The following is a 22,482-nucleotide window of genomic DNA, read 5'->3' as shown; positions in this document are numbered from 1 at the left end:
GTCAGTTACCCAATGAGGATTTCATTCAGCACGATTACGGATATTTTCGAGTTTTACACTCGTTTCTTGCTCGTATTCGTCAAAAATGCTTTATCCGTACGCTCATAGCTGTAACCACCCTGCCCTGCCTCCTCCTCCTTGCTACCTGCCGGCTGTGATCACAAGCAACAACACAGTAGTTTCCGCTGCTTCTTCGGGAAACCGCGCAAAAAAAAAAAAAAAAAAAAAAAAAAAAAACATCAATAAAACTTGGGATGTTGTAGGCGTGGCGGTGGGATTTCAGCCGTGGCGGCCCTCCACGGCTACGCCTATGTAAGGGAAACCCTGGTTTATTAAGGGTTCGACCCACAGGAGGCGACATGCAGGAGCGGTCAGCGGCAAAAGAGCAACGTGCTCTGTTCCAGTACGTATCGCAAATTTTCCGTTGTTTCGACTGACCGTCAATTTGGAGGGAATTTAAAGCAGTTCATAGTTAAAAGGCAGCAGTTATGAAGTTTTGCAAGGTTTTGCTCAAGTTAAGTAAAAAAAAACAATCCATTTATTTGCTAGTTTTACAAATTCTAGCCAAGCAACTTTTTACCTCTTACCGCTTACCTCTCTGGCAGATTTTTTTTTTACTCAAAACTAGAAAATCTGGATCATAGTTAAGAATTTTTAGCTAATTTTAAGTAATGTTATTTTTCTGGGGATTTTTTTTTAATCTGTTTGGACTAAAAAGAAAAATGTTTAAAAAGGAGTGTTTTTACTTTCTTAGAAATCAGTTTTTGCAGTGCAGTCTTTTTCATATGTAGTTCATTATGCAATAAAGTGTTGGATTTTTGTATCGGTATGAGATCAATGTCGACCAGGGCTTAATTTGAGCCGGATCTCGCCGGAACAAGATCCAGGAACTGTCTTATTTTGAAAGGACCGTTCTGGCAACTGTCTGCTAGGATCCGGCAACTCGCGCAACCAACTTGTGCTATACGCATGGTTTGAACTACGGGTCAGCTGAAGGGACCCCGACTCACCCCAAAAGAAGACAGGCTCCCCTGGAAGCCCTCAGCTTACACACCCAGGGGGAGCCCGAAAACGATCCTGGTTCTACTGATATTACATTATTCATGCAGACTCTCCGGAGATTATAGGTGCAAAGCTCTGATCGTTGACGTGCTCCAGACATCTGCGTCTTGAGCACGGCCACAGTAACATTATCAAATTAGGTGTCACCACCTCAAAAACAAATTTAACACGCGATCGTTCATGTCGGCTCATTTCCTTTTAAGTTTTCTGTCTGTTATTTCTGCCTGATGCTTTTCGCTGCTGTGGAGCGGAGCGCATCACCTGTTTTGTCCTCCGGTGACTTCATCACCAGTGCGGCTGGCGCGCAGACCACTGTTTTTGCGGTCGGTAGATCTTTTAGAACTGCAGTTCAAAGGTAACTCATAAGGTGAATATATATGAACCCAGGTAGCAGTTTCTCTTTAGGATTGAGAGGAGATGCAGGAAGATAATAAACAGGCAGGACAGAAAAATAGTCAAATGAAAACAAGTTAGTTTTTGTACCTGGTGGTTGCAACAACAGACACCACTGAAGGTAATCAGACGTGAGGAACAGAAAATGAAATAATTATTTTAATGTTTAGAGCAGCAGGAACTCTGAGAGAAGCACCTGTGCGGCCACTGCATAAGGGGAGAGGGGAGAGTGCTAAAGCAGGGGGACAGTAAAGATGCTGAAACTACTGCTGTCAAAAGAGTTGTGTTAACTTAGAAAATGTGGGCGCAATTTTAATTGTCAAAAACTCCAGCGAACCAACCCCCCGCCCAGTATTTGTGTTCCGGGAAGGCCTCTCCCTCACACAGTCACAGTCACAGTCCCTCTCCCTCACACAGTCACAGTCACATTCACAGTCCCTCTCCCTCACACAGTAACAGTCACAGTCCCTCTCCCTCACACAGTCACAGTCACAGTCCCTCTCCCTCACATAGTCACAGTCCCTCTCCCTCACACAGTGACAGTCACAGTCACAGTCCCTCTCCCTCACACAGTCACAGTCACAGTCCCTCTCCCTCACACAGTCAGTCACAGTCCCTCTCCCTCACACAGTCACAGTCCCTCTCCCTCACACAGACACAGTCCCTCTCCCTCACAGAGTCACAGTCCCTCTCCCTCACACAGTCACAGTCCTTCTCCCTCACACAGTCACAGTCCCTCTCCCTCACACAGTCACAGTCCCTCTCCCTCACACACTCACAGTCACAGTCCCTCTCCCTCACACAGTCCCTCACAGTCACAGTCACAGGCACAGTCCCTCTCCCTCACACAGTGCCTCACAGTCACAGTCACAGTCCCTCTCCCTCACACAGTCCCTCACAGTCACAGTCACAGTCCCTCTCCCTCACACAGTCCCTCACAGTCACAGTCACAGTCCCTCTCCCTCACACAGTCACAGTCACAGTCCCTCTCCCTCACATAGTCACAGTCCCTCTCCCTCACACAGTCACAGTCCCTCTCCCTCACACACTCACAGTCACAGTCCCTCTCCCTCACACAGTCCCTCACAGTCACAGTCACAGGCACAGTCCCTCTCCCTCACACAGTGCCTCACAGTCACAGTCACAGTCCCTCTCCCTCACACAGTCCCTCACAGTCACAGTCACAGTCCCTCTCCCTCACACAGTCCCTCACAGTCACAGTCCCTCTCCCTCACACAGTCACAGTCACAGTCCCTCTCCCTCACACAGTCCCTCACAGTCACAGTCACAGTCCCTCTCCCTCACACATTGCCTCACAGTCACAGTCACAGTCCCTCTCCCTCACACAGTCACAGTCACAGTCACAGTCCCTCTCCCTCACACAGTCACAGTCCCTCTCCCTCACACAGTCACAGTCCCTCGCCCTCACACAGTCACAGTCCCTCTCCCTCAAACAGTCACAGTCCCTCTCCCTCACACAGTCACAATCACAGTCACAGTCCCTCTCCCTCACACAGTCACAGTCACAGTCCCTCTCCCTCACACAGTCACAGTCACAGTCCCTCTCGCTCACACAGTCACAGTCCCTCTCCCTCACACAGTCAAAGTCCCTCTCCCTCACACAGTCACAGTCACAGTCCCTCTCGCTCACACAGTCACAGTCACAGTCCCTCTCCCTCACACAGTCACAGTCACAGTCCCTCTCGCTCACACAGTCACAGTCCCTCTCCCTCACACAGTCAAAGTCCCTCTCCCTCACACAGTCACAGTCACAGTCCCTCTCCCTGACACAGTCACAGTCACAGTCAACGTCCCTCTCCCTCACACAGTCACAGTCCCTCTCCCTCACACAGTCACAGTCACAGTCACAGTCCCTCTCCCTCACACAGTCACAGTCACAGTCCCTTTCCCTCACACAGTCACAGTCACAGTCCCTCTTCCTCACACAGTAAGAGTCACAGTCACAGTGCCTCTCCCTCACACAGTCACAGTCCCTCTCCCTCACACAGACACAGTCCCTCTCCCTCACAGAGTCACAGTCCCTCTCCCTCACACAGTCATAGTCCTTCTTCCTCACACAGTCACAGTGACAGTCCCTCTCCCTCACACAGTCACAGTCACAGTCACATGCCCTCTCCCTCACACAGTCACAGTCAAAGTCCCTCTCCCTCACACAGTCACAGTCCCTCACCCTCACAAAGTCACAGTCCCTCTCCCTCACACAGTCACAGTCCCTCTACCTCACACAGTCACAGTCCCTCTCCCTCTTACAGTCACAGTCCCTCTCCCTCACACAGTCAAAGTCCCTCTCCCTCACACAGTCAAAGTCCCTCTCCCTCACACAGTAACAGTCACAGTCACAGTCCCTCTCCCTCACACAGTCACAGTCACAGTCCCTCTCCCTCACACAGTAACAGTCACAGTCACAGTCCCTCTCCCTCACACAGTCACAGTCACAGTCCCTCTCCCTCACACAGTCACAGTCACAGGCACAGTCCCTCTCCCTTACACAGTCACAGTCACAGTCCCTCTCCCTCACACAGTCACAGTCCCTCTCCCTCACACAGTCACAGTCCCTCTCGCTCACACAGTCACAGTAAAACTCCCTCTCCCTCACACAGTCACAGTCCCTCTCCCTCACACAGTCAAAGTCCCTCGCCCTCACACAGTCACAGTCCCTCTCCCTCACACAGTCACAGTCACAGTCCCTCTCCCTCACACAGTCACAGTCCCTCTCCCTCACACAGTCACAGTCCCTCGCCCTCACACAGTCACCGTCCCTCTCCCTCACACAGTCACAGTCACAGTCCCTCTCCCTGACACAGTCACAGTCCCTCTCCCTCACACAGTCACAGTCACAGTCCCTCTCCCTGACACAGTCACAGTCCCTCTCCCTCACACAGTCAAAGTCCCTCTCCCTCACACAGTCACAGTCAACGTCTCTCTCCCTCACACAGTCACAGTCCCTCTCCCTCACACAGTCAGTCACAATCCCTCTCCCTCACACAGTCACAGTCCCTCTCCCTCACACAGTCATAGTCCTTCTCCCTCACACAGTCACAGTCCCTCTCCCTCACACAGTCACAGTCACAGTCCCTCTCCCTCACACAGACACAGGCACAGTCCCTCTCCCTCACAGAGTCAGTCCCTCTCCCTCACACAGTCACAGTCACAGTCCCTCTCCCTCACACAGTCCCTCACAGTCACAGTCCCTCTCCCTCACACAGTCACAGTCACAGTCACAGTCCCTCTCCCTCACACAGTAACATTCACAGTCCCTCTCCCTCAAACAGTAAGAGTCACAGTCACATTCCCTCTCCCTCACACAGTCAGTCACAGTCCCTCTCCCTCACACAGTCACAGTCCCTCTCCCATACACAGACACAGTCCCTCTCCCTCACAGAGTCACAGTCCCTCTCCCTCACACAGTCACAGTCCTTCTCCCTCACACAGTCACAGTCACAGTCCCTCTCCCTCACACAGTCACAGTCCCTCTCCCTGACACAGTCACAGTCACAGTCAACGTCCCTCTCCCTCACACAGTCACAGTCACAGTCCCTCTCCCTCACACAGTCACAGTCACAGTCTCTCTCCCTCACACAGTGACAGTCACAGTCACAGTCACAGTCCTTCTCCCTCACACAGTCCCTCACAGTCACAGTGCCTCTCCCTCACACAGTCCCTCACAGTCACAGTCACAGTCCCTCTCCCTCATACAGTCCCTCACAGTCACAGTCCCTCTCCCTCACACAGTCCCTCACAGTCACAGTCCCTCTCCCTCACACAGTCCCTCACAGTCACAGTCCCTCTCCCTCACACAGTCCCTCACAGTCACAGTCACAGTCCCTCTCCCTCACACAGACACAGTCACAGTCCCTCTCCCTCACACAGTCCCTCACAGTCACAGTCCCTCTCCCTCACACAGTCACAGTCACAGACCCTCTCCCTCACACAGACACAGTCACAGTCCCTCTCCCTCACACAGTCACAGTCCCTCTCGCTCACACAGTCACAGTCACAGTCCCTCTCCCTCACACAGTCACAGTCCCTCTCCCTCACACAGTCACAGTCCCTCTCCCTCACACAGTCAAAGTCCCTCTCCCTCACACAGTCACAGTCACAGTCCCTCTCCCTCACACAGTCCCTCACAGTCACAGTCCCTCTCCCTCACACAGTCACAGTCACAGTCACAGTCCCTCTCCCTCACACAGTCACAGTCACAGTCCCTCTCCCTCACACAGTCCCTCACAGTCACAGTCCCTCTCCCTCACACAGTCCCTCACAGTCACAGTCACAGTCCCTCTCCCTCACACAGTCACTCACAGTCACAGTCACAGACCCTCTCCCTCACACAGTCCCTCACAGTCACAGTCACATTCCCTCTCCCTCACACAGACACAGTCACAGTCCCTCTCCCTCACACAGACACAGTCACAGTCCCTCTCCCTCACACAGTCACAGTCACAGTCCCTCTCCCTCACACAGTCCCTCACAGTCACAGTCCCTCTCCCTCACACAGTCACAGACACTCTCCCTCACACAGACACAGTCACAGTCCCTCTCCCTCACACAGTCACAGTCCCTCTCCCTCACACAGTCAAAGTCACAGTCCCTCTCCCTCACACAGTCACAGTCACAGTCCCTCTCACTCACACATTTACAGTAACAGTCACAGTCCCTCTCCCTCACACAGTCACAGTCACAGTCACAGTCCCTCTCCCTCACAGAGTCACAGTCACAGTCCCTCTCCCTCACACAGTCACAGTCACAGTCCCTCTCCCTCACACAGTCACAGTCCCTCTCCCTCACACAGACACAGTCCCTCTCCCTCACACAGACACAGTCCCTCTCCCTCACACAGTCACAGTCACAGTCCCTCTCACTCACACATTTACAGTAACAGTCACAGTCCCTCTCCCTCACACAGTCACAGTCACAGTCCCTCTCCCTCACACAGTCACAGTCACAGTCCCTCTCCCTCACACAGTCACAGTCACAGTCCCTCTCCCTCACACAGTCACAGTCACAGTCCCTCTCCCTCACACAGTCACAGTCCCTCTCCCTCACACAGACACAGTCCCTCTCGCTCACACAGTCACAGTCAAAGTCCCTCTCGCTCACAAAGTCACAGTCACAGTCCCTCTCCCTCACACAGTCACAGTCACAGTCACAGTCCCTCTCCCTCACACAGTCACAGTCTGGGACGTAATTTTGGGGGGGGACGGGTGGGACATGTCCCCCCCACTTTTTCAAAAGGCAGTTTTGGTCCCCTGCTCTTTTTTCCGTCCAAAAACAATGTTACGCTCCATTAAATGGATTTGGTTGAGCACTAGGACCGAAACGGAAACCGGTTTCCTATTAGACCCGCCCAAAAGCTAATCTATTGGCTCTGCTGATACTTGCTAACGTATTATTGGCTGTTGCTGCTGTCACTCAAGTTGTAAACAGTCAGAACGTGCTCACGTTGTTTTGCTAGTTTGGAGCCGCTAGGGAACACCGGTACTGAGTCACATCGTCAACTAGACGCTGTGTAATATCAGAGCTCAGCTCAGCTTCCATTACATAACATTTGAATAAGTGTTCATTTGTGAGTCTTTGGTAGTTAGGCACAGCCAGGAGGCAGCATGTCAAGAAAACGAAAAGTGGATATGAGACTTCTTTCAAAGTCAAAACGTAAGTTGGAACATGTGACAGACCTGCATTAAGCTCAGACTCACCTCCTCCTTCACACACATACTCAAAACTAACTTTTACAAACTCATCTCCTCCACATAACTGACTCCTCAGACACAATTTGTTCGTATTATTATAATTATTTTTTCATTATTATTACTATTATCATCATAATTATTATTAACTAGTAGTAGTAGAAGTGTAACTTCAAAACTTTTATCATTTAACTTTATTGTAAACTTATCTATTGCAATGTATATTTTCACATTAAAAAGCTCTGAAAAATGAACAGTATCATCATTGTCAACAGATTTTTTTAAGCTTAATGTCAAAGATGTACACTTTTCATTAGATTTATCTTATTTTTTCCATTTATTTTTTGTGTGTTGAAATGCAACAACTGTTTAAACACTTTTAAGGGAAAAAAACATATTTAATATGTTTTTATACACTCAAATTTTAGGGTGATGATCATGTGTAAAACATTAGTTCAGCATGTCCTCTAACACAGCAAATGAACAAACGGCCAGATCTCAGGAGGGACCGTTAATGTATAAATAATTTTTATACTTTTGACTAGGCCTGGGAAAGTAACACATTTTGCTGGACGATATTTTGTCCAACAAATTGTTGATGATAAATGATATTGTCAACATTATCTAGACCAAAATAACCACTAATATAATGTTAATATATCATAATAATGCAAGTACACCCTTTAAAATGCAACAAATAAACCTTCATTTAACATTGAAATGTCCAGAACCAGAACTTCTAAATGAATAAAAATAACAAACAAAAATTGAATAAAAAAGGAATCTCACTCCCTGTTAGAAAATGTTGCACCAAAAACAATAAAAAAGACCCAAAACAATAAATACAATGGCCTATCCATTGTCAACAGCCAAAACTGCACTTCAATAATGATAAATAAATAAAAATAATAATAGAGTTGTACATTTTTTAACTTTGATATGTATGTATGTATATATATATATATATATATATATATATATATATATATATATATATATATATATATATATATATATATATATATATATATAGAGGATGGAAAAATTATTGAGATGGGCAAGTGACGTGTCAAGGGGTCTTTACATAACACCCCCCACCCCAAATCCGCACAAGCCTGCTGTGTCCCCCCCACTTCTGAAATCAAAATTTCGTCCCTGGTCACAGTCACAGTCACAGTCTCTCTACCTGACACAGTCACAGTCACAGTCCCTCTCCCTCACACAGTCACAGTCACAGTCCCTCTCCCTCACACAGTCACAGTCACAGTCCCTCTCCCTCACACAGTCACAGTCACAGTCCCTCTACCTGACACAGTCACAGTCACAGTCCCTCTCCCTCACACAGTCACAGTCACAGTCCCTCTCCCTCACACAGTCACAGTCACAGTCCCTCTCCCTCACACAGTCACAGTCACAGTCCCTCTCCCTCACACAGTCACAGTCACAGTCCCTCTCCCTCACACAGTCACAGTCCCTCTCCCTCACACAGACACAGTCCCTCTCCCTCACACAGACACAGTCCCTCTCCCTCACACAGTCAGTCACAGTCACAGTCCCTCTCCCTCACACAGTCACAGTCACAGTCCCTCTCCCTCACACAGTCACAGTCACAGTCCCTCTCCCTCACACAGTCACAGACACAGTCCCTCTCACTCACACATTTACAGTAACAGTCACAGTCCCTCTCCCTCACACAGTCACAGTCCCTCTCCCTCACACAGTCACAGTCCCTCTCCCTGACACAGTCACAGTCCCTCTCCCTGACACAGTCACAGTCCCTCTCCCTCACACAGTCACAGTCCCTCTCCCTCACACAGTCACAGTCACAGTCCCTCTCCCTCACACAGTAAGAGTCACAGTCACAGTCCCTCTCCCTCACACAGTCACAGTCCCTCTCCCTCACACAGTCACAGTCACAGTCCCTCTCCCTCACACAGTCACAGTCACAGTCACAGTCCCTCTCCCTCACACAGTCACAGTCACAGTCCCTCTCCCTCACACAGTCACAGTCCCTCACCCTCACACAGTCATAGTCCCTCTCCCTCACACAGTCACAGTCCCTCTCCCTCACACAGTCACAGTCACAGTCCCTCTCGCTCACACAGTCACAGTCACAGTCCCTCTCCCTCACACAGTCACAGTCACAGTCACAGTCACAGTCCCTCTCCCTCACACAGTCACAGTCACAGTCACAGTCCCTCTCCCTCACACAGTCAGTCACAGTCCCTCTCCCTCACACAGTCACAATCCCTCTCCCTCACACAGTCATAGTCACAGTCACAGTCCCTCTCCCTCACACAGTCACAGTCACAGTCCCTCTCCCTCACACAGTCACAGTCACAGTCACAGTCCCTCTCCCTCACACAGTCACGGTCCCTCGCCCTCACACAGTCACAGTCCCTCTCCCTCACACAGTCAAAGTCCCTCTCCCTCACACAGTCAGAGTCACAGTCCCTCTCGCTCACACAGTCACAGTCACAGTCCCTCTCCCTCACACAGTCACAGTCCCTCTCCCTCACACAGTCACAGTCCCTCTCCCTCACACAGTCACAGTCCCTCTCCCTCACACAGTCCCTCTCCCTCACACAGTTACAGTCACAGTCACAGTCCCTCTCCTTCACACAGTCACATTCACAGTCACAGTCCCTCTCCCTCACACAGTCAAAGTCCCTCTCCCTCACACAGTCACAGTCACAGTCCCTCTCGCTCACACAGTCACAGTCACAGTCCCTCTCCCTCACACAGTCACAGTCCCTCTCCCTCACACAGTCACAGTCCCTCTCCCTCACACAGTCACAGTCCCTCTCCCTCACACAGTCCCTCTCCCTCACACAGTTACAGTCACAGTCACAGTCACAGTCCCTCTCCCTCACACAGTCAGTCACAGTCTCTCTCCCTCACACAGTCACAGTCCCTCTCCCTCACAGAGTCACAGTCCCTCTCCCTCACACAGTCATAGTCCTTCTCCCTCACACAGTCACAGTCACAGTCCCTCTCCCTCACACAGACACAGTCCCTCTCCCTCACACAGTCATAGTCCTTCTCCCTCACACAGTCACAGTCACAGTCCCTCTCCCTCACACAGTCACAGTCACAGTCCCTCTCCCTCACACAGTCACAGTCACAGTCACAGTCCCTCTGCCTCACACAGTCACAGTCCCTCTCCCTCACACAGTCACAATCACAGTCACAGTCCCTCTCCCTCACACAGTCACAGTCACAGTCCCTCTCCCTCACACAGTCACAGTCACAGTCCCTCTCCCTCACACAGTCACAGTCCCTCGCCCTCACACAGTCACAGTCCCTCTCCGTCACACAGTCACAGTCCCTCTCCCTCACACAGTCACAGTCACAGTCCCTCTCCCTCACACAGTCACAGTCCCTCTCCCTCACACAGTCCCTCTCCCTCACACAGTAACAGTCACAGTCACAGTCCCTCTCCCTCACACAGTCACAGTCCCTCTCCCTCACACAGTCACAGTCCCTCTCCCTCACACAGTCACAGTCACAGTCCCTCTCGCTCACACAGTCACACTCACAGTCCCTCTCGCTCACACAGTCACAATCCCTCTCCCTCACACAGTCACAGTCCCTCTCACTCACACAGTCACAGTCCCTCGCCCTCACACAGTCACAATCACAGTCACAGTCCCTCTACCTCACACAGTCACAGTCACAGTCCCTCTCCCTCACACAGTCACAGTCACAGTCCCTCTCGCTCACACAGTCACAGTCACAGTCCCTCTCCCTCACACAGTCACAGTCCCTCTAACTCACACAGTCACAGTCCCTCTCCCTCACACAGTCACAGTCCCTCTCCCTGACACAGTCACAGTCACAGTCAACGTCCCTCTCCCTCACACAGTCACAGTCCCTCTCGCTCACACAGTCCCTCTTCCTCACACAGTCCCTCACAGTCACAGTCACAGTCCCTCTCCCTCACACAGTCACAGTCCATCTCCCTCACACAGTCACAGTCACAGTCACAGTCCATCTCCTTCACACAGTCCCTCACAGTCACAGTCCCTCTCCCTCACACAGTCACAGTCCCTCTCCCTCACACAGTCCCTCATAGTCACAGTCACAGTCCCTCTCCCTCACACAGTCACAGTCACAGTCCCTCTCCCTCACACAGTCACAGTCCCTCTCCCTCACACAGTCCCTCATAGTCACAGTCACAGTCCCTCTCCCTCACACAGTCACAGTCACAGTCCCTCTCCCTCATACAGTCCGTCACAGTCACAGTCCCTCTCCCTCACACAGTCCCTCACAGTCACAGTCCCTCTCCCTCACACAGTCCCTCACAGTCACAGTCACAGTCCCTCTCCCTCACACAGTCCCTCACAGTCACAGTCCCTCTCCCTCACACAGTCCCTCACAGTCACAGTCCCTCTCCCTCACACAGTCACAGTCACAGTCACAGTCCCTCTCCCTCATACAGTCCGTCACAGTCACAGTCCCTCTCCCTCACACAGTCCCTCACAGTCACAGTCCCTCTCCCTCACACAGTCCCTCACAGTCACAGTCACAGTCCCTCTCCCTCACACAGTCCCTCACAGTCACAGTCCCTCTCCCTCACACAGTCACAGTCACAGACCCTCTCCCTCACACAGACACAGTCACAGTCCCTCTCCCTCACACAGTCACAGTCCCTCTCCCTCACACAGTCACAGTCCCTCTCCCTCACACAGTCACAGTCACAGTCCCTCTCGCTCAAACAGTCACAGTCACAGTCCCTCTCCCTCACACAGTCACAGTCACAGTCCCTCTCCCTCACACAGTCACAGTCCCTCTCCCTCACACAGTCACAGTCCCTCTCCCTCACACAGTCACAGTCACAGTCCCTCTCCCTCACACAGTCACAGTCCCTCTCGCTCACACAGTCACATTCCCTCTCCCTCACACAGTCACAGTCCCTCTCCCTCACACAGTCACAGTCCCTCTCGCTCACACAGTCACAGTCACAGTCCCTCTCCCTCACACAGTCACAGTCCCTCTCCCTCACACAGTCACAGTCACAGTCCCTCTCGCTCACACAGTCACAGTCACAATCCCTCTCCCTCACACAGTCACAGTCCCTCTCGCCCACACAGTCACAGTCACAGTCCCTCTCCCTCACACAGTCACAGTCCCTCTCCCTCACACAGTCACAGTCCCTCTCCCTCACACAGTCACAGTCCCTCTCCCTCACACAGTCAAAGTCACAGTCCCTCTCCCTCACACAGTCACCGTCACAGTCCCTCTCCCTCACACAGTAACAGTCACAGTCCCTCTCCCTCACACAGTCACAGTCCCTCTCCCTCACACAGTAACAGTCACAGTCACAGTCCCTCTCCCTCACACAGTCACAGTCACAGTCCCTCTCCCTCACACAGTCACAGTCCCTCTCCCTCACACAGTAACAGTCACAGTCACAGTCCCTCTCCCTCACACAGTCACAGTCACAGTCACAGTCCCTCTCCCTCACACAGTCACAGTCACAGTCCCTCTCCCTCACACAGACACAGTCCCTCTCCCTCACACAGTAACAGTCACAGTCACAGTCCCTCTCCCTCACACAGTCACAGTCACAGTCACAGTCCCTCTCCCTCACACAGTCACAGTCACAGTCACAGTCCCTCTCCCTCACACAGTCACAGTCCCTCTCCCTCACACAGTAACAGTCACAGTCACAGTCCCTCTCCCTCACACAGTCACAGTCACAGTCACAGTCCCTCTCCCTCACACAGTCACAGTCACAGTCCCTCTCCCTCAAACAGTCACAGTCACAGTCCCTCTCCCTCACACAGACACAGTCCCTCTCCCTCACACAGTCACAGTCCCTCTCCCTCACACAGTCACAGTCACAGTCCCTCTCCCTCACACAGTCACAGTCACAGTCCCTCTCGCTCACACAGTCACAGTCAAAGTCCCTCTCCCTCACACAGTCACAGTCACAGTCCCTCTCGCTCACACAGTCACAGTCACAATTTCTCTCCCTCACACAGTTACAGTCCCTCTCCCTCACACAGTCACAGTCACAGTCCCTCTCCCTCACACAGTCACAGTCACAGTCACAGTCCCTCTCCCTCACACAGTGACAGTCACAGTCCCTCTCCCTCACACAGTCACAGTCCCTCTCCCTCGCACAGTCACAGTCCCTCGCCCTCACTCAGTCACAGTCCCTCTCCCTCACACAGTCACAGTCCCTCTCCCTCACACAGTCACAGTCACAGTCACAGTCCCTCTCCCTCACACAGTCACAGTCACAGTCACAGTCCCTCTCGCTCACACAGTCACAGTCACAGTCCCTCTCCCTTACACAGTCACAGTCCCTCTCCCTCACACAGTCACAGTCCCTCTCCCTCACACAGTCAAAGTCCCTCTCCCTCACACAGTCACAGTCACAGTCCCTCTCCCTGACACAGTCACAGTCACAGTCCCTCTCCCTCACACAGTCACAGTCCCTCTCCCTCACACAGTAACAGTCACAGTCCCTCTCCCTCACACAGTCACAGTCACAGTCCCTCTCCCTCACTCAGTAAGAGTCACAGTCACAGTCCCTTTCCCTCACACAGTCACAGTCACAGTCACAGTCCCTCTCCCTCACACAGTCAGTCACAGTCCCTCTCCCTCACACAGTCACAGTCACAGTAACAGTCCCTCTCCCTCACACAGTAAGAGTCACAGTCACAGTCCCTCTCCCTCACACAGTCACAGTCACAGTCACAGTCCCTCTCCCTCACACAGTCACAGTGACAGTCACAGTCCCTCTCCCTCACACAGTCAGTCACAGTCCCTCTCCCTCACACAGACACAGTCCCTCTCCCTCACAGAGTCACAGTCCCTCTCCCTCACACAGTCACAGTCCTTCTCCTTCACACAGTCACAGTCACAGTCGCTCTCCCTCACACAGTCACAGTCCCTCTCCCTCACACAGTCACAGTCACAGTCCCTCTCGCTCACACAGTCCCTCAAAGTCACAGTCCCTCTCCCTCACACAGTCAGAGTCACAGTCACAGTCCCTCTCCCTCACACAGTCACAGTCACAGTCCCTCACCCTCACACAGTCACAGTCACAGTCCCTCTCCCTCACACAGTCACAGTCACAGTCACAGTCCCTCTCCCTCACACAGTCAAAGTCACAGTCCCTCTCCCTCACACAGTCACAGTCACAGTCCCTCTCCCTCACAAAGTCACAGAAACAGTCACAGTCACAGTCCCTCTCCCTCACACAGTCACAGTCACAGTCACAGTCCCTCTCCCTCACACAGTCACAGTCCCTCTCCCTCACACAGTCACAGTCTCTCTCCCTCACACAGTCACAGTCCCTCTCGCTCACACAGTCACAGTCAAAGTCCCTCTCCCTCACACAGTCACAGTCCCTCTCGCTCACACAGTCACAGTCACAGTCCCTCTCGCTCACACAGACACAGTCACAATCCCTCTCCCTCACACAGTTACAGTCCCTCTCCCTCACACAGTCACAGTCACAGTCCCTCTCCCTCACACAGTCACAGTCACAGTCCATCTCCCTCACACAGTCACAGTCCCTCTCCCTCACACAGTCACAGTCCCTCGCCCTCACACAGTCACAGTCCCTCTCCCTCACACAGTCACAGTCCCTCTCCCTCACACAGTCACAGTCACAGTCACAGTCACAGTCCCTCTCCCTCACACAGTCACAGTCACAGTCCATCTCCCTCACACAGTCACAGTCCCTCTCCCTCACACAGTCACAGTCCCTCGCCCTCACACAGTCACAGTCCCTCTCCCTCACACAGTCACAGTCCCTCTCCCTCACACAGTCACAGTCACAGTCACAGTCACAGTCCCTCTCCCTCACACAGTCACAGTCACAGTCCATCTCCCTCACACAGTCACAGTCCCTCTCCCTCACACAGTCAAAGTCCCTCTTCCTCACACAGTCACAGTCACAGTCCCTCTCCCTCACACAGTCACAGTCACAGTCCCTCTCCCTCACACAGTCACAGTCACAGTCCCTCTCCCTCACACAGTCACAGTCCCTCGCCCTCACACAGTCACAGTCACTCTCCCTCACACAGTCACAGTCCCTCTCCCTCACACAGTCACAGTCACAGTCCATCTCCCTCACACAGTCACAGTCCCTTTCCCTCACACAGTCACAGTCCCTCGCCCTCACACAGTCACAGTCCCTCTCCCTCACACAGTCACAGTCCCTCTCCCTCACACAGTCACAGTCACAGTCCCTCTCCCTCACACAGTCACAGTCCCTCTCCCTCACACAGTCACAGTCCCTCTCCCTCACACAGTCAAAGTCCCTCTCCCTGACACAGTCGCAGTCACAGTCACAGTCCCTCTCCCTCACACAGTCACAGTCACAGTCCCTCTCCCTCACACAGTCACAGTCACAGTTCCTCTCCCTCACACAGTCACAGTCACAGTCACAGTCCCTCTCCCTCACACAGTCACAGTCACAGTCCCTCTCCCTCACACAGTAAGAGTCACAGTTCCTCTCCCTCACACAGTCACAGTCACAGTCACAGTCCCTCTCCCTCACACAGTCACAGTCACAGTTCCTCTCCCTCACACAGTCACAGTCACAGTCCCTCTCCCTCACACAGTCACAGTCACAGTTCCTCTCCCTCACACAGTCACAGTCACAGTCCCTCTCCCTCACACAGTCACAGTCACAGTTCCTCTCCCTCACACAGTCACAGTCACAGTCCCTCTCCCTCACACAGTCACAGTCCCTCTCCCTCACACAGTCAAAGTCCCTCTCCCTCACACAGTCACAGTCACAGTCACAGTCCCTCTCCCTCACACAGTCACAGTCACAGTTCCTCTCCCTCACACAGTCACAGTCACAGTCCCTCTCCCTCACACAGTCACAGTCACAGTCCCTCTCCCTCACACAGTAAGAGTCACAGTCACAGTCCCTCTCCCTCACACAGTAACAGTCACAGTCACAGTCCCTCTCCCTCACACAGTCACAGTCACAGTCCCTCTCCCTCACACAGTCACAGTCACAGTCCCTCACCCTCACACAGTCACAGTCACAGTCCCTCACCCTCACACAGTCACAGTCACAGTCCCTCTCCCTCACACAGTCACAGTCACAGTCACAGTCCCTCTCCCTCACAAAGTCACAGAAACAGTCACAGTCACAGTCACAGTCCCTCTCCCTCACAAAGTCACAGAAACAGTCACAGTCACAGTCCCTCTCCCTCACACAGTCAAAGTCACAGTCCCTCTCCCTCACACAGTCACAGTCCCTCTCCCTCACAAAGTCACAGAAACAGTCACAGTCACTCTCCCTCACACAGTAACAGTCACAGTCACTGTCCCTCTCCCTCACACAGTCACAGTCCCTCTCCCTCACACAGTCACAGTCACAGTCACAGTCCCTCTCCCTCACACAGTCACAGTCCCTCTCCCTCACACAGTCACAGTCACAGTCCCTCTCGCTCACACAGTCACAGTCAAAGTCCCTCCCCCTCACACAGTCACAGTCACAGTCCCTCTCGCTCACACAGTCACAGTCACAATCCCTCTCCCTCACACAGTTACAGTCCCTCTCCCTCACACAGTCACAGTCACAGTCCCTCTCCCTCACACAGTCACAGTCACAGTCCCTCTCCCTCACACAGTCACAGTCACAGTCCATCTCCCTCACACAGTCACAGTCCCTCTCCCTCACACAGTCACAGTCCCTCTCCCTCACACAGTCACAGTCACAGTCACAGTCACAGTCCCTCTCCCTCACACAGTCACAGTCCCTCTCCCTCACACAGTCACATTCACAGTCCATCTCCCTCACACAGTCACAGTCCCTCTCCCTCACACATTCACAGTCCCTCTCCCTCACACAGTCACAGTCCCTCGCCCTCACACAGTCACAGTCCCTCTCCCTCACACAGTCACAGTCCCTCTCCCTCACACAGTCACAGTCACAGTCACAGTCCCTCTCGCTCACACAGTCACAGTCACAGTCCCTCTCCCTCACACAGTCACAGTCCCTCTCCCTCACACAGTCACAGTCCCTCTCCCTCAACCCGTCAAAGTCCCTCTCCCTCACACAGTCACAGTCACAGTCCCTCTCCCTGACACAGTCACAGTCACAGTCCCTCTACCTCACACAGTCACAGTCCCTCTCCCTCACAGAGTAACAGTCACAGTCCCTCTCCCTCACACAGTCACAGTCACAGTCCCTCTCCCTCACACAGTCACAGTCACAGTCCCTCTCCCTCACACAGTAAGAGTCACAGTCACAGTCCCTCTCCCTCACACAGTCACAGTCACAGTAACAGTCCCTCTCCCTCACACAGTAAGAGTCACAGTCACAGTCCCTCTCCCTCACACAGTCACAGTCACAGTCACAGTCCCTCTCCCTCACACAGTCACAGTCACAGTCACAGTCCCTCTCCCTCACACAGTCAGTCACAGTCCCTCTCCCTCACACAGTCACAGTCACAGTAACAGTCCCTCTCCCTCACACAGTAAGAGTCACAGTCACAGTCACAGTCACAGTCCCTCTCCCTCACACAGTCAGTCACAGTCCCTCTCCCTCACACAGTCACAGTAACAGTCCCTCTCCCTCACACAGTAAGAGTCACAGTCACAGTCCATCTCCCTCACACAGTCACAGTCACAGTCACAGTCCCTCTCCCTCACACAGTCACAGTCACAGTCACAGTCCCTCTCCCTCACACAGTCAGTCACAGTCCCTCTCCCTCACAGAGTCACAGTCCCTCTCCCTCACACAGTCACAGTCCCTCTCCCTCACACAGTCACAGTCAAAGTCCCTCTCGCTCACACAGTCCCTCAAAGTCACAGTCCCTCTCCCTCACACAGTCAGAGTCACAGTCACAGTCCCTCTCCCTCACACAGTCACAGTCACAGTCCCTCACCCTCACACAGTCACAGTCACAGTCCCTCTCCCTCACACAGTCACAGTCACAGTCACAGTCCCTCTCCCTCACACAGTCAAAGTCACAGTCCCTCTCCCTCACACAGTCACAATCCCTCTCCCTCACAAAGTCACAGAAACAGTCACAGTCACAGTCCCTCTCCCTCACACAGTAACAGTCACAGTCCCTCTCCCTCACACAGTCACAGTCACAGTCCCTCTCCCTCACACAGTCACAGTCAAGGTCCCTCTCCCTCACACAGTCACAGTCACAGTCCCTCTCCCTCACACAGTCACAGTCACAGTCCCTCTCCCTCACACAGTCACAGTCCCTCTCCCTCACACAGTCACAGTCCCTCTCCCTCACACAGTCACAGTCACAGTCCCTCTCGCTCACACAGTCACAGTCAAAGTCCCTCTCCCTCACACAGTCACAGTCACAGTCCCTCTCGCTCACACAGTCACAGTCACAGTCCCTCTCCCTCACACAGTCACAGTCACAGTCCCTCTCCCTCACACAGTCACAGTCACAGTCACAGTCCCTCTCCCTCACACAGTCACAGTCACAGTCCATCTCCCTCACACAGTCACAGTCCCTCTCCCTCACACAGTCACAGTCCCTCGCCCTCACACAGTCACAGTCCCTCTCCCTCACACAGTCACAGTCCCTCTCCCTCACACAGTCACAGTCACAGTCACAGTCCCTCTCCCTCACACAGTCACAGTCACAGTCACAGTCCCTCTCCCTCACACAGTCACAGTCACAGTCCATCTCCCTCACACAGTCACAGTCCCTCTCCCTCACACAGTCACAGTCCCTCGCCCTCACACAGTCACAGTCCCTCTCCCTCACACAGTCACAGTCCCTCTCCCTCACACAGTCACAGTCACAGTCCCTCTCGCTCACACAGTCACAGTCACAGTCCCTCTCCCTCACACAGTCACAGTCCCTCTCCCTCACACAGTCAAAGTCCCTCTTCCTCACACAGTCACAGTCACAGTCCCTCTCCCTGACACAGTCGCAGTCACAGTCACAGTCCCTCTCCCTCACACAGTCACAGTCACAGTTCCTCTCCCTCACACAGTCACAGTCACAGTCCCTCTCCCTCACACAGTCACAGTCACAGTCACAGTCCCTCTCCCTCACACAGTCACAGTCACAGTCACAGTCCCTCTCCCTCACACAGTCACAGTCACAGTCCCTCTCCCTCACAAAGTCACAGAAACAGTCACAGTCACAGTCCCTCTCCCTCACACAGTAACAGTCACAGTCACTGTCCCTCTCCCTCACACAGTCACAGTCCCTCTCCCTCACACAGTCACAGTCACAGTCACAGTCCCTCTCCCTCACACAGTCACAGTCCCTCTCTCTCACACAGTCACAGTCCCTCTCCCTCACACAGTCACAGTCCCTCTCGCTCACACAGTCACAGTCAAAGTCCCTCTCCCTCACACAGTCACAGTCACAGTCCCTCTCGCTCACACAGTCACAGTCACAATCCCTCTCCCTCACACAGTTACAGTCCCTCTCCCTCACACAGTCACAGTCACAGTCCCTCTCCCTCACACAGTCACAGTCACAGTCACAGTCCCTCTCCCTCACACAGTCACAGTCACAGTCCATCTCCCTCACACAGTCACAGTCCCTCTCCCTCACACAGTCACAGTCCCTCTCCCTCACACAGTCACAGTCCCTCTCCCTCACACAGTCACAGTCCCTCTCCCTCACACAGTCACAGTCACAGTCACAGTCACAGTCCCTCTCCCTCACACAGTCACAGTCACAGTCCATCTCCCTCACACAGTCACAGTCCCTCTCCCTCACACAGTCACAGTCCCTCTCCCTCACACAGTCACAGTCCCTCGCCCTCACACAGTCACAGTCCCTCTCCCTCACACAGTCACAGTCCCTCTCGCTCACACAGTCACAGTCACAGTCCCTCTCCCTCACACAGTCACAGTCCCTCTCCCTCACACAGTCACAGTCCCTCTCCCTCACACAGTCAAAGTCCCTCTCCCTCACACAGTCACAGTCACAGTCCCTCTCCCTGACACAGTCACAGTCAAAGTCCCTCTCCCTCACACAGTCACAGTCCCTCTCCCTCACACAGTAACAGTCACAGTTCCTCTCCCTCACACAGTCACAGTCACAGTCCCTCTCCCTCACACAGTCACAGTCACAGTCCCTCTCCCTCACACAGTAAGAGTCACAGTCCCTCTCGCTCACACAGTCACAGTCACAGTCCCTCTCCCTCACACAGTCACAGTCCCTCTCCCTCACACAGTCACAGTCCCTCTCCCTCACACAGTCAAAGTCCCTCTTCCTCACACAGTCACAGTCACAGTCCCTCTCCCTGACACAGTCGCAGTCACAGTCACAGTCCCTCTCCCTCACACAGTCACAGTCACAGTTCCTCTCCCTCACACAGTCACAGTCACAGTCACAGTCCCTCTCCCTCACACAGTCACAGTCACAGTACCTCTCCCTCACACAGTCACAGTCACAGTTCCTCTCCCTCACACAGTCACAGTCACAGTCACAGTCCCTCTCCCTCACACAGTCACAGTCACAGTCCCTCTCCCTCACACAGTCACAGTCACAGTCCCTCTCCCTCACACAGTAAGAGTCACAGTTCCTCTCCCTCACACAGTCACAGTCACAGTCACAGTCCCTCTCCCTCACACAGTCACAGTCACAGTCACAGTCCCTCTCCTTCACACAGTAACAGTCACAGTCACAGTCCCTCTCCCTCACACAGTAACAGTCACAGTCACAGTCCCTCTCCCTCACACAGTCACAGTCACAGTCCCTCTCCCTCACACAGACACAGTCCCTCTCCCTCACACAGTCACAGTCCCTCTCCCTCACACAGTCACAGTCACAGTCCCTCTCGCTCACACAGTCACAGTCAAAGTCCCTCTTCCTCACACAGTCACAGTCACAGTCCCTCTCCCTCACACAGACACAGTCCCTCTCCCTCACACAGTCACAGTCCCTCTCCCTCACACAGTCACAGACACAGTCCCTCTCCCTCACACAGTCACAGTCCCTCGCCCTCACACAGTCACAGACACAGTCCCTCTCCCTCACACAGTCACAGTCCCTCTCGCTCACACAGTCACAGTCACAATCCCTCTCCCTCACACAGTCACAGTCACAATCCCTCTCCCTCACACAGTTACAGTCCCTCTCCCTCACACAGTGACAGTCACAGTCCCTCTCCCTCACACAGTCACAGTCCCTCGCCCTCACACAGTCACAGTCCCTCTCCCTCACACAGTCACAGTCCCTCTCCCTCACACAGTCACAGTCACAGTCACAGTCCCTCTCCCTCACACAGTCACAGTCACAGTCCCTCTCCCTCACACAGTCACAGTCCATCTCCCTCACACAGTCACAGTCCCTCTCCCTCACACAGTCACAGTCCCTCTCCCTCACACAATCACAGTCCCTCTCCCTCACACAGTCACAGTCCCTCTCCCTCACACAGTCACAGTCCCTCTCCCTCACACAGTCACAGTCACAGTCACAGTCACAGTCCCTCTCCCTCACACAGTCACAGTCCATCTCCCTCACACAGTCACAGTCCCTCTCCCTCACACAGTCACAGTCCCTCTCCCTCACACAGTCACAGTCCCTCGCCCTCACACAGTCACAGTCCCTCTCCCTCACACAGTCACAGTCCCTCTCGCTCACACAGTCACAGTCACAGTCCCTCTCCCTCACACAGTCACAGTCCCTCTCCCTCACACAGTCACAGTCCCTCTCCCTCACACAGTAACAGTCACAGTCACAGTCCCTCTCCCTCACACAGTCACAGTCACAGTCACAGTCCCTCTCCCTCACACAGTCACAGTCCCTCTCCCTCACACAGTCACAGTCACAGTCACAGTCCCTCTCCCTCACACAGTCACAGTCACAGTCCCTCTCCCTCACACAGTCACAGTCCCTCTCCCTCACACAGTCACAGTCCCTCTCCCTCACACAGTCACAGTCACAGTCACAGTCCCTCTCCCTCACACAGTCACAGTCACAGTCCCTCTCCCTCACACAGTCAGTCACAGTCCCTCTCCCTCACACAGTCAGTCACAGTCCCTCTCCCTCACACAGTCAGTCACAGTCCCTCTCCCTCACACAGTAAGAGTCAGTCACAGTCCCTCTCCCTCACACAGTCACAGTCACTGTCCCTCTCCCTCACACAGTCACAGTCACAGTCCCTCTCCCTCACACAGTCACAGTCACAGTCCCTCTCCCTCACACAGTCACAGTCACAGTCCCTCTCCCTCACACAGTCACAGTCACAGTCACAGTCCCTCTCCCTCATACAGTCACAGTCCCTCTCCCTCACACAGTCACAGTGACAGTCACAGTCCCTCTCCCTCACACAGTCACAGTCCCTCGCCCTCACACAGTCACAGTCCCTCTCCCTCACACAGTCACAGTCCCTC

This window comes from Nothobranchius furzeri, unplaced genomic scaffold (genome assembly GCF_043380555.1).
Source record: "Nothobranchius furzeri strain GRZ-AD unplaced genomic scaffold, NfurGRZ-RIMD1 Scf026, whole genome shotgun sequence".
Taxonomy (NCBI): Eukaryota; Metazoa; Chordata; class Actinopteri; order Cyprinodontiformes; family Nothobranchiidae; genus Nothobranchius; species Nothobranchius furzeri.
The sequence above is the reverse complement of the archived record's forward strand: the minus strand, read 5'-3'. Positions refer to the sequence as shown.